The sequence below is a fragment of the Chiloscyllium punctatum genome, unplaced genomic scaffold (assembly GCF_047496795.1).
Source record: "Chiloscyllium punctatum isolate Juve2018m unplaced genomic scaffold, sChiPun1.3 scaffold_91, whole genome shotgun sequence".
NCBI classification, from domain to species: domain Eukaryota; kingdom Metazoa; phylum Chordata; class Chondrichthyes; order Orectolobiformes; family Hemiscylliidae; genus Chiloscyllium; species Chiloscyllium punctatum.
Genome location: NW_027309825.1, coordinates 223836 through 236602, shown reverse-complemented (window position 1 = coordinate 236602; position 12767 = coordinate 223836). Strand labels below are relative to the sequence as shown.

The 12767-nt window shown below is 45.2% G+C and overlaps 1 long non-coding RNA gene across 7 annotated transcripts in view; it reads left to right on the top strand.

The window, feature by feature from the left end:
• LOC140471505 (uncharacterized) overlaps positions 1-8938 on the top strand; it is a 32101-nt gene extending 23163 nt beyond the window's left edge. For 4 of the 7 annotated variants that reach the window (XR_011957059.1, XR_011957056.1, XR_011957060.1 and 1 more), the window contains 2 exons: positions 4075-4192; positions 8169-8938. This is a non-coding gene — a long non-coding RNA (uncharacterized lncRNA). Of the gene's footprint in view, positions 1-3207; positions 3334-4074; positions 4193-8168 lie in introns of all 7 variants that reach the window. The other 3 variants (XR_011957057.1, XR_011957058.1, XR_011957061.1) reach the window with 2 other exon arrangements.
• Positions 8939-12767: the final 3829 nt, after the last annotated feature.

The following is a 12767-nucleotide window of genomic DNA, read 5'->3' as shown; positions in this document are numbered from 1 at the left end:
TGAAGCTCATGCCAGTGCAGAGCCATAGAGATATACAGCATGAAAACAGCCCTTTTGGTCAAACTAGTCCATGCTGACCAGATATCCGAACTTAATCTCGTCCCATTTGCCAACACTTGGCACACATCCCACTACACCCTTCCAATACATACACCCATCCAGATGCCAAATGGTCTAGTTTTACCAACTTCCACCACTTCCCCTGACAGAAGATTCCATACACACACCACCTGCTGTGAAAAAAGTTGACCCTCTGATCCCTTTTATATATTTCCCCTCGCACATTGAACCTATGCCCGCTAGTTCTGGACACCCCCACCCCAGGGCAAGGACCTTGTCTATTTATCCTATCCATGCCCCTCATGATTTGATAAACCTCTATAAGGTCACCCTTCAGCCTCCAATACTCCTGGGAGGAGCGCACAACTCGTGTCACAATGGGGCCGGTGAGATTGATGGCAGCTTCAGACCAATAGGAGAGTTGATGTGATCCTCCAGACAATGGGAGTGAATGAGGGGTGGGTCCAGTGGGCCAACATGTGACCATAAACTGTGCAGGTGCACTGTCACTATGGTGCGGGTGTACTCCGTGAGTGTGAAGGGAATGAGAGAGACAGCAGAGATTGGGAGAGAAATTGAGTTTGTATGGACTGGGAATGTTGATAAACACACGGTTTTAGGTGGCTAGACCTGAATTAGAAATTCCTGGTAAATTAGAACCAAAAGAGCTGCGGATGCTGTAAATCTCACAATAACCAAAAGGTACTGGAAAAGCTCAGCAGGTCTGGCAGCATCTGAGAAGAGAAATCAGAATTAACATTTTGGATTCGCTGAGCCTTCCTCAGAGCCGATGTGACTGAAAGAAATGTCGCTTTTTATGCAGAAGGTAGGGGTTAAGGAGTACATGATATGTGGGGATAGAGTCCAAAGAAAGAGATGGGAGCAGTTGGACAACGGAGTGGATAACGAACTGGCTGGGGGAGGGTGAATAGCTGTTTATGAGGACTGTTAGTGGCGAACCATAGGTAGTGTGTAATGGCATGCTCTATGATAACAAGGACTGGTGTGTGGGTTAAGAGGCTAGGGCGCTAGGACATTGGAGAGTTCAGGGCCTAAAATTATTGAATTTGATAGAGGTGTTCAGGATGTCCAAGTAGAAAATGAGGTGTTGTTCTTCCAGCTTGTGTTAAAGTGTGGCGCTGGAAAAGCACAGCAGGTCAGGTAGCTGACCTTCAGCACTTGATCACCCTGAAGCTCTACTTTCCAGGGACTGTACACTTGTTCTGAGCCCTTCAGAGGGATTGAAGGGGATAGGGAGAGAACAGGAACAGGGTTGTGTTGTAATCTACAAAATAACGGTCACCCTCCCCCTCTCGGTGTCTCCCCTCTGTCTCCCATCCCCCATCATGCCTCCTCCCCACCGCAGGGAAAAGATCTTGTGTATTTTCCCTATCCATGCCCCTACTGATTTGATCAACCTCTATAAGGTCACCCATCAGCATCTGACGCTCCAGGGAAAACAGTGTATTCATCCGCTCCCTTTGGTTCAAATCCTCCAACCCTAGCAACATGCTTGTAATACTTTGCTGACCCCTTTCAAGTTTCACAATATTGTTTTGATAGGAAAGAGATCAGAATTGCATGCAATATTCCAAGCATGACCTAACCAAGGCCCTGTACAGCCGCAATATGACTTCCCACCTCCTATACTCAGTGCTCTGACCAATAAAGGAAAATATACTAAACACCTTCTTAACTATCCTATCTACCTGTGATTCTGCATTTCAAGGAGCTATGAACCTGTACTCCAAAGTCTCTTTCTCAGCAGCAATCCCGAGGACCTTATCATTAAGTGTATTCACCCTGCTAATATTTGCTTTTCCAAAATGCAGCACCTCACATTTATCTAAATTAAACTCCATCTGCCAGTCCTCAGCACATTCAACCATCTGATCAAGATCCCATTATAATCTGAGGTAATCCTGTTCACTGTCCACTACACCTCCAATTTTGGGGTCATCTTACGAACATTACTTCCTATATTCACATCCAAATCATTTATATAAATTATGAACATTTCAGGATCCAGCACCGATACATTGTGACATCCCACTGGTCACAGGTCTCCAATCTGAAAAGCAACCTTCCACCACCACCCTCTGTCTTCTCCCTTTGAACAAGTTTTGTATCCAAATGGCTAGTTGTCTCTGTATTCCATGAGATCTAACCTTGCTAACCAGTCTCCCATGGGGAACCTTGTTGAATGCCTTACTGAAGTCCATGTAGATTATTTCTACCGCTTTGCCGTCATCAATCCTCTTTGTTGTTACTTCAAAAAAATTGAATCAAGTTCATGAGACGTGATTTCTCACACACAAAGCCGTTATTAATATCCCGGACTTAACTCTGTACATTGGGGTCTGCGTCACCCAGTTATGGGTGTTAATATTCTGGATAAATTTCACATACACCAGCTTTGTGTTGGTGACTGTGTACTGAGTCTTGTTAATAACACCAACACAGATGAGTTCCTTTTGAAAGGCAGTCCCTATATCCCTAACCCCCTTCCAGTTGCTCTGTCTCCTCCATTCCCACCGTAGACAGTAAGTGGGAGGAGCTCATGGAGTTTCCATGTGAGTGAGATTGAGAAAATCTTCCCTTCTTTCCACTAGCCCACCAAGAAATGGCGGTAGTGTCCTTACCTCTGGACCAAGAGAATCGGGTTCAGAGTTTGGTAACAGCGGCTTTGAAGAGGCTGATTGGAAATCATGCCCAAGCCACCAGGCCATACTGTCTCCCAGCTGTCCCTGCCTGAGTCTCCAAACAGAACTATCCTGTAGTTTCTCTCCTGTCAGGCTCTCCCATTGCTCAGTTTGTCCAGTATTCCCTCCTGCTGCTGCACTGCTCCTGTCCCTCACTGACCTGTCCATCCCCAAGTGTCCTCCACATTCATTCGTTGTTTACAATCCCATTGTTCCAGTCCTGCAGCCCCTCCCCCTCCACTCTATTGGGCACAGCTGCTGTCAATCACCCAGGCACCTGTGTGATCTGGAGCATGCTCTGTAGGAGGGGAGACCTGTGCACGGGCGCAGTGCTGGCCAATTGTTGGCGTATGTGCAGTATGGGTCAGTGCCAGCGAGGGAGGCTTTGGATGTGTGGGATTAATCTGTCATTGGCTGCTCCCTCCCTTCCTCCCTCTGAGAACAGGACCCAGGGGACTGGTCCCTGCCCTGGTATCGTGACAAGTGGTCGGCGTATCGGTGGGGGGAGCATTTTGCAGAAAGTTATCAGAACTCAGGTGAAGATTCAGGAATGTTATGGAAAGGAACAAAGGTAGGCCTGCAATTAAAGTTCTAATTTGGTTCATTTTAGTTCAACCAGATGTGATTTGTCCAGTGTGTGCAGGATGGTTCTTATCAGAGGGTTGGTGTGGAGGAAATAAATAAGAGGTTCCAGATTGGAAAAAAAAAATCAATGTTGGTCTGACTAGGAAACCTTGGGAGGTGGGGGGAGGATTCACCAACACCCAGGAGACTCCGAGTCAGATTCATTGATTTGATTAGATTAGACTTCCTGCAGTGTGGAAACATGCCCTTCGGCCCAGCCAGTCCACACCGACCCTCGGAAGTGTAGCCCACCCAGACCCATTTCCCTCTGACTAATGCACATAACACTATGGGCAATTTAGCCTAGCCGATTCACCTGACCAATGCATCTTTGGATTGTGGGAGAAAACCGGCGCACCCGGAGAAAACCCATGCAGACACGGAGAGAACATGCAAATTCCACACGGACGCTGTGGGGCAGCAGTGCCATCGTGCCACACCTTTGTTTTGGTCCTTAGTCTGCAGGCAGGAGCTAAGAAGCTGAATTCAACGAGAGGAGAGAGCATTAGAACTGGGTGTGGAGGAAAGGGGTGAGGAGATTGGTTTGGATTTCAGTTCACAGAAGGGAGAAATTGTGAGACTGAGAATTAAAGCTTTGGGGGAACAAAGAAACTACAATTTAATACTATAATTGTCTTATGAATTTCCATCCTGTGTTAATGGTGGTGACTTGTTTTCTCTGTTGTAGGGTACTGAAAGGGCAGATTTGTGAATGAGAAATTCAGATTGAACTTCATGTTCAGTTTTGACAGTTACTTAATCCGTGCCGATCTGAATATCATTGGCCTTTTCATGTGGAAAGAAAGGTGTGTATTCTGTCCGTGGGCGAATATTTCAAGTGTCAATGTGACTGGAAAAATTACTGAGACACAGCCAAGTCCATGTCAGCGTGGTGAATGTGGAGAGAGCTTTCATTTGTTTTTAAAAGTCTGAAAATACATGTCACATTTCCCAGGAATAATGAAGTTACAGATTTGTTTTGTATGAGGACAAGTTTTTAATTAACCATGCAACCAGAAAGACAGAAGGATACCTGCACCATGGAAAATACAATGAAAACGGGATTGTTGTAATGGGGTTAATTTTCGATCATGGCTTGTAATCCGTTGGCGATGTCACGTCTGTTCCAGCGCCGTGGGGAGACACTGGAAATGTGATGAATGCAGTGAAGATTTCGGTTATTCAACTGGATAAGGTGCAGAAGAAATGGGCTCAGGGGTCTGAGTTAGAGGGAGAGGTTGGACAAGCGAGGATTCTTTTTTGTTTAGAGCAGAGGAAACAGAGGGGAGATCTATTTCTGGCAGTGTATAATATTGTGACAGGCTTGGGTAAGGTGAATGCACTCAGTCTTTTTCCCAGGAAATCAAGGAGTAGAGGGCATCAGTTTAAGGTGAGAGGAGAAATTATGAAAGGGAACCTGAGGGGCAACTGTTTTACATAGAAGGTGGTATGTATATGGACTGAGCTGCCAGTGGAAGTGGTTGAGGTGGGTACATTAACAACATGTAAAAGACATTTGGACAAATACATGGATAGCAAAGGGTCAGATGCAGATGGGCCAAGTGCAGGGAAATGGGTTCGCGTGGATGGACATATTGGCCGGCATGGGCCAGATTGGGCCAAAGGGCCTGTCTCTGCTGTAGGACTCTGACTCCAAATATATTTTCTATTTCTCCCGCCACCTCTGGTAGTACCCTGGGATGTATTCCATCCTGGCAAAGAGACATGTCTACCTTTAGCTCCATTAGCTTGCCCAGCTCTAACACTTTCGTGATAATGGTTGTTCCTTGGTCCTCACCTTCCTCAGTCTCCTTATCAATTACTGGCATGTTCTTCGTATCCTCCACTGTGAAGACTGACTGCTGTGTACTCATATTCCTGAACCCTGCTGGATAGGAATAACTGGGCACAGAACTCTGAGAGGTCTTCTTTGAGTCTTTATTGATGAGACATGGCAGTTACCTGGATAGTGTACATGCAGAACACCTCCAGGCAGCATCAGGTAACTCCCCGCCTGTCCGATGTGCCGCTCCCATTCTTATACCTTTGTGGTTTGTGTTTTGAATGGACGCTGTCTCTCAATATTATCTCCATGGCAATGGCAGTTAAAAAAGTCGAGTTCAGCTCAGCACTTTGTGGTTAAACCACATACCCCTCCCTCACGGCCCTGTGGCTCAGCCAGGTATCTGACAGGCACTTCAGTTTCCGTGGGGCTGTCTATCAGGATTCTGATGTGGAAGAACTGGTGTTGGAGTGGGGTGGGCAAAGTTAAAAGCCACACATCACCAAGTTATAGTCCAACAGGTTTATTTGGAAGTACAAGCTTTTGGAGTGTGCTGAGATTTTGCACTTGATCAGGATTATCTCTATGGTAACAGTTAAGTGCTTCAACAATTACAGAGGCCATATGTTCCCCAAATAATAGGTTCCCCTCTAGCAGTGTAAACTGCTATTCCAGCCCTGGGGATAGCTACTCATCACTTTTCTCCCCCAATCCCATCCAGCTTTCTGTTGATCTTTAAAGTTTTTCTAATCTCCTAGTTTCTTCTTGGTCTTTGCCAATTTGAATGCTTTCTATTTCAGTTTGATAGACTCCCTTATTTCCTTATCCACCCACGGCAGATTATTCCATTTCCTACAGTCCTCCCTTTTCACTGATATATAATTTTGCTGAGCAGTTTGAAAGATTATTTGATATTCCCGCACTGTCTGTCAACTGTCCCACCCTAAAGTCTTTGCTTCCAGTCTACATTAGCCAACTCCTGCCTCATCCTATTGTAGTCTCCTTTGTTTAAACACAGGATCTTGGGATTGGATTTAATCTTCCCGCTTTCCAACTGTATTCTAAATTCAACCAGATTTATCACAAGTCTTTTATCAGATTACGAGGTGAGGCCATGTTACCTGGATGTTTTGGTTTTCATTGTCAGAGACCTTGGCTTTGTAATAAAGTACAGGATAGATGTTCAAAACAGAGTATTCTGGACGGTGTGAATGTACTGAACAGTCTAAAACCATAAATCACTGTCTCCCCTCAGTTTACATGATCTGGAGATGCCGGTGTTGGACTGGGGTGTACAAAGTTAAAAATCTCACAACACCAGGTTATAGTCCCTCAGGTTTAATTGGAAGCACACTGGATTTCGGAGCGTTGCTCCTTCATCATGATCCAATTAAATAAGTTGGACTATAACCGGTCTAACTCACCTCAGTTTAAAATTGAAAAATCATTTTCTCCCACATGCTTCCTTACTTTCGAAGTTTGAAACGCTAATCCACCTGACTATCCTGCTTTTTCCAAAAATCTCCTTTGGTGAAGGTGGTGAGTTTTGGATTCAGCTTTTCCGTTATTACCGCAAGAAGATAAGCACTGGGCACAGGAGAGGCAATGCAGCTCCACCATTTAATACCATGCTGATTGAGCTCACCTCGGTCTCAGCTGGATTTTCCTGCCTGCTCTCTCTTACCCTTCAATTCATTGCAAATTCAACATCTGTATTTCTTCAGTAAATTTGCTCATTGTCCTAGCATCTACCGCATTTTGAATAGGGAATTCCACAGATACACAGCACATTGAGATAGGTACATTCTTCTATATGAGAATGGAATAGGAGCCCTACCGTGCAGAAATAGGGTAATCGTCCATGGAGTCCACACCAACCCTATCATGAGCATCCCATTCACACTCACCCATTCCCTGTATTTCCCATGGTTAATGGCTTAACCTGCACAGGTATGGGCACTGGGAATTTCGCATAGCCAATCCACTTTACCTGCACATCTTTGGACTGTGGGATGAAACTCGAGCACCCAGAGGAAACCCGCAGTGACGCAGGGAGCACGTGTAAACTCCACACAGTTGCCTAAGGCTGTAACCAAATCCAGGTCTCTGACGCTGTGAGTCAGCAATGCTAACCATTGAGTCACCTCTGCTTAAAATCTCCTGCTCCTATTATTCTCGCCACACCCCAGTTGGCTGAATCTATATTCCTTACATCAGAAAATCAGGTTGTGGAAGCAGATGTTTCAATAAAACCCAGTGACAATCCAAATGTTATGTGTGTCTGAATGGGGATCAGATACACAACACCCTCCAGTCTACACTTTTCGTTGACTTTCCAGAGACAGGGCTCCAATGGCGTCATGGGGACTACAACTCCCACAATCCCTGAGGCAGGGACCACACGTGTGTGGGGAAACACGGCACTGTACATGTACAAAATGTGTGCGGGTTTTGGAGCATGTGCTTTGGGTAAATATGCTTTGCGGAAAGTTTTTCACATTGTGATTGGCTGGAGGAGGAACGTATTTACTCATAGTATTGATCTGTTGGGGGAGGGGGTCAAAGTATCACTACATCCATGTAGGACCACTCTCCATCCCCAATTCATTGTAATGGTCGGAATCAACTAATGGGGAACGAAGAAGGATCTGATCCATTCTCCCAGATTGAAGGTTCCTCTTCTGTCCAGGATCTGCCACCTCCCTTTCTTTCCTTTTGTTTCATTCTGCTGTTACATTATTCACTTGCAGCAACTGAAGGGAAAGGAAGTGAACCCAGAAAGGGTGCAGAGTCTAACCAGGGACGGGAAGTGGTGGCATGGATCTGTTTATCAGTTACTCCATGGGAATGGGGAGGGTGTACATTAGGGGGTAGCAGAGTCAGAATGGTGGGAGAGAGTAAGTGGGCTGGAGGGTTACAGCTTTGAGGGAAGAAAGGGAAAAAGAGTAAGTAGAATTGTCTGCTCTGAATTTCTAACATGTACATATTCCTTTATACAGGGTGCTAGATGGTGAAGATTTGCAGACTGAAATCTCAAAGTCATGTGCAGATCATGATTAAGTTAACCAGCATTTGAAGAAGCAAAGACAGAGAATCACTCAGCCAAAATCCTGCAACACTCTCATCGCAGCATTTTCGATCTCTCTGCACCAAATGGACTGTGAATTGTACAAGACAGCAGCTCCCTACCATCTTCTCAAGGGTAACTAGAGATGGGGAATAAATGCTGGCTGAGCCAGTGATGCCCATATCCTGGAAATGGTTTCTATCTCTAGTTGCTGAACCCCAGTTGATGTTCCTGCAGGATGATGAGGGACGCTGAGTGCATCCTCCAGGAGGTAGCACCATCACATTACCCCTGCCTACAACCACACAGTAACACAGCAACATCACTGGAACAAAAGGCAGTGAAGCCAAAGGAGGACTTAGATATAGTTCTTCAAGGTAAAGTCATGAAAAGGGATTGGAACACAGCAGGAGACTGAGCTGGATGGTCAGCTGTTTCCCATTGAATGGTGGAGCAGGATTGAAAGGCTGAATGGTCTCCTCCTGCTGCTATCCCCCAGGTCTGTATATAGTCATGGAGCCTGGGCAGGAAGGAGTTCGCAGGGATTCTCCAGGAGATTGCACTTCCACAACAGTTTTCAGTGAGGGATGGTTTGATGGATTTTATTTAACATTTATCTTTAACAAAAGGTTTGTAAATTTTGGTTTTAAAATGTTGTAAAAGTTATTTTGCAGCAAATAAAATTAAAGAAAATAACGTAAACTGTCTGAATATAACAGTTTTAAAACTTTCAACCCTTGTAAAACAAAATCCTGTCTATTCCTGGACACAATCACTTTCCAGCTACTCAAACTCCAGGGAAATATTCCCTCCCTGTCTGAACCTTTGGTTTGATTTAACTGCTTTTCAGTTCTCGTTCTGTTAGCTGTGAAGCATTCTTTTTCCCCATTTCTCCGACCCAGAAATGTGAGCACAGCAATCTACCCACCATCAAAATCATCAGTACGCCATTTTGCTTTTGGTTAACATATAATCACCAGCAGTGCAAATGTGAGGACTGCAGATGCTGGAAACAAGAGCCTAGATTAGAGGGATGCTGGAAAAGGCCTTTTGCTGAAATGTTGATTTTCCGGCTCCTCAGATCCTGCCTGACCTGCTGTGCTTTTCCAACACCACTCTAATCTAGACATATAATCACCAGCAGTCAACCATTTGTGTAACCAATTGAATATTTCCAAACAAAGCCCATTTCGGGCCAAGCAAACCATTACAAGTGTCAGAATGAGAAGGGACTAAATCAAAGTAGAGTTGTGGGGAGGGGGCAGCGATGGAGATAAAGCACTATATCCCCTGCGGTGCCCACTTCTATCTAAAGGCATCGAGAGCATTGATCCACACCACATGCTCCTTTTCCAAGGACACCCTTCTGTGTAGCCTTTATCCTCAATCATAGAATAGAATCCCTACAGTGTGGAAGGAGAGCATTGGCCCATCAAACCCCACCGACCATCCGAAGAACATCACGCCCAGAGCACTCCATCACTGTAACACTGCATTTCCCATGGCTGATCCACCTAGTCTGTACAATTCTGGATCCTGTGGACAATTTAGCACGACTGATCCACCTAACCTGCACATCTTTGGACTGTGGGAGGAAACCAGAACACCTGGAGGGGACCCACACTATCATGGAGAGAATGTGGGAACTCCACACAGGCCGTTGGACAAGGCTGGACTCCAACTTTGTACCTGATGCTGTGAAGCAGCTGTGCTACAATCACAATTTAAATCAAAACAGATGATCCCTGCTCATTGTCACATTGCTGTTTGTGGGGACTTACTGCCCAGAGAGACATCCTGAGGTTCAGAAAGTGGCAATGTAAGTTCAGTCACCTCCAGCCCAGTTAATGTGGTTAATAACAACATCAATACTCCAACAGTGTCATCATGTACAAGGTCCACTCCTGACTCTGATGGACAGTAACATCAGAATCAGAGTCCTGCAGTCCACATGGAGCAGGGGGATGACCACTTCCCTGTGAGCACTCACTGGGCTCTCAATCGTGTTGAAGACGCAGCAAATCTCTTGTCACACAGAGGGGTGAACAGCTCCTACCCAGTGTGAACACGCTGGAGTCTCAGGGGGTGGGATGAATAACTGAATCCCTTCTCTTCACTGAGCATCTGAATGAGATCTGCCTCAGCAGATTGTGAGGTCGAGTAAATCCCTTCTCATACGTGGGGCAGGTGAAATGCCTCTCTGCAGTGTGACTGTGTCGGTGAGTGTCCCACTGTTCGGGTGAAGTGAATTCCTTATTCTGATTGAGCCCGTCCTCCTGTTTCTCTCAGTTATCATTGACAATCTCACACCAGAACTTGTTCCAGAGAGTGTTCCAGAACAGGCAGAATGGTCAGCTGCGGCTGGTCACCTGACTTGTCACTGGTCCTGAAAGGTTCACTCTCCACAAATGCTGCCAGATCTGCTGAATTTTTCCAGCAATTTCTTTTATTTTTTTCAGTTTTTCCCAGCATGTGCAGATGTTTCGTTTTCCAATTCTCATCTTGTCTGTTGCAGAGGAGTTTATTGATGAAATTAGAGGGTTTTGAAAATTGTACGTTATGTCACACATCAGCTATGATCATCATGAATGGCAGAGCAAAGTCGAGGGGCTGAATGGCCTCCTCCTGTTCCAAGGAAAGTTTTCCATTGTCAGCTTGTGGTAACATTTCCCGTCACTGCTCAATTCACCTCCATATCGAACACATTGTTACTGACTGAACAAACCTCCTGTGTTTGAAATAAACTTACTAATGTTCAGTGACTCCCTCTCCTGCCACCCGGGTTTAACTCTCATCATTGAATACTGTCGTGTATTACTGCAGGAATGCCCACAAAGACTAATCCTGGAGTCTGTATCCCCTAGGATCCACAATCACCTTTTATTGACTTCTTCCTATTTCATTCTGGCTATTGAACTCTTGGTTTCAATCCAATCTCCTGTCATGCTCTTCAACATGTCCACATGGGTGGACTAGAGGTAGCTGGGATTTAATGAAGGGAAGTGGGGATTAGGTGGAAGCATGAGGAGCGGTGACAGCAAAGACAGTTCTCATTGTAACAGCAGAGTTTCTCCATGACCCAGTGAGTGGTGAGGCAGCTGAGTTTGTGGGCGGAGACAGTTTCAATCAGGGATTTGGTAAGACACTCAGACATTGACCTGTCCAACTGATTGTTAACTCAGACAGATAGAAAGAAAGATGCACATTTAGATATCACCTTTGATGATCTGGGGCAATGAAACATGCTTCCAACCCAAAGATTTCAACCTCAAAACTCTGAAAACACAGACACAATGCTTTCTGTTTGTACCAGGCTGTCTCTGAGGCTCCTCTTTTCTTGTGAAAAGCGTTTCGACCTGTTCAGCCTTTCCTGGTGATTATAATCGCTATGTTCCTGTGAGATTTGTGACTGAACCTTTATTTTCCTCTTCCTTGTGAGTGATGAAAGTAGCAGAAACAGTTCCTGACCTGTGAGGGGTTTTGATTGGAGTATTTATATTTACAAATCCATTCCCACCCTCACATACAGTGTGAAATTGATGTAAAACTGAAGGAAATGAGTGAGTGAGCACCCACAGAATCATAAAGGAATCATATGTATCTGAGTTGAATGAACAACAATCAAAACTAGTTAGAATCACAGAATCCCGTGGGTGCAGAAAGAGTTTATTCTGCCCATCGAGTCTGCAATGACCTGCTCACCCACCCTACCCGCATAACCCCACATTAACCATGGCTAGCCCAACCCACCTAAATTGCACACTGCGACCATGTTAGCATGGCCAATCCAGTGACGTTACACATCTGTGGGAAGGTCACAAATTACATACAAATGCTGAGAATTGTGGAAGATGGCTCACAAATACTAGACTCTGACACAAAAGCTCTGCTTTTCAAAATAAAATCTGGGGGACACTGCAACCGGAAAAAGTTCTGATTTTCTTAGGAGGAAGAGAATTCAAAACTCACGCCACTGACCCAGGGGGCGCAGTGAAAGTTACAGAGGTCTCGGAACCATCAGAAATGTAAGAGGTTGTGAGCAAGGTGGGGGTGAGACAAGGACACAAAGACAGTCTGTCACACGGGGGAAGGCAGGAGAGGTTCAACAGCAGAAATGGTCGTCCCTCAAGGCCATGGAGAATGGAGTTAGAGCTGGGAAAGAAACAAGGAAATAAGGTGTGCAGCTGCCAAAGGAATATGTTAAAAAACAGATTATAAAAGCATAGAGGGCAGAGTTCAGTCTGAAATCTTTGCTCTCAATGATGAGTAAAAAAGCTGTAACGCCTGGGGAGTTGTATTTCAGCCAACACTTACCCAGGATTGGCCAAGTGTGCTGTCATTTTCTGATAATTTTTTTTCTGGCATTTGTAGTTCAAGTCTGATGACGCTAGTAACTTTTCAATTTGGACTGGAGTTTAAATTTCTGGAGAAATGTCAAATAAATCACATTGATCACATTCTGCACATCTTAGTCCATTACCCTGCATGTTCCAGTATTTCAGTGACATCCATGTCCTGCCGGTGGGACAGG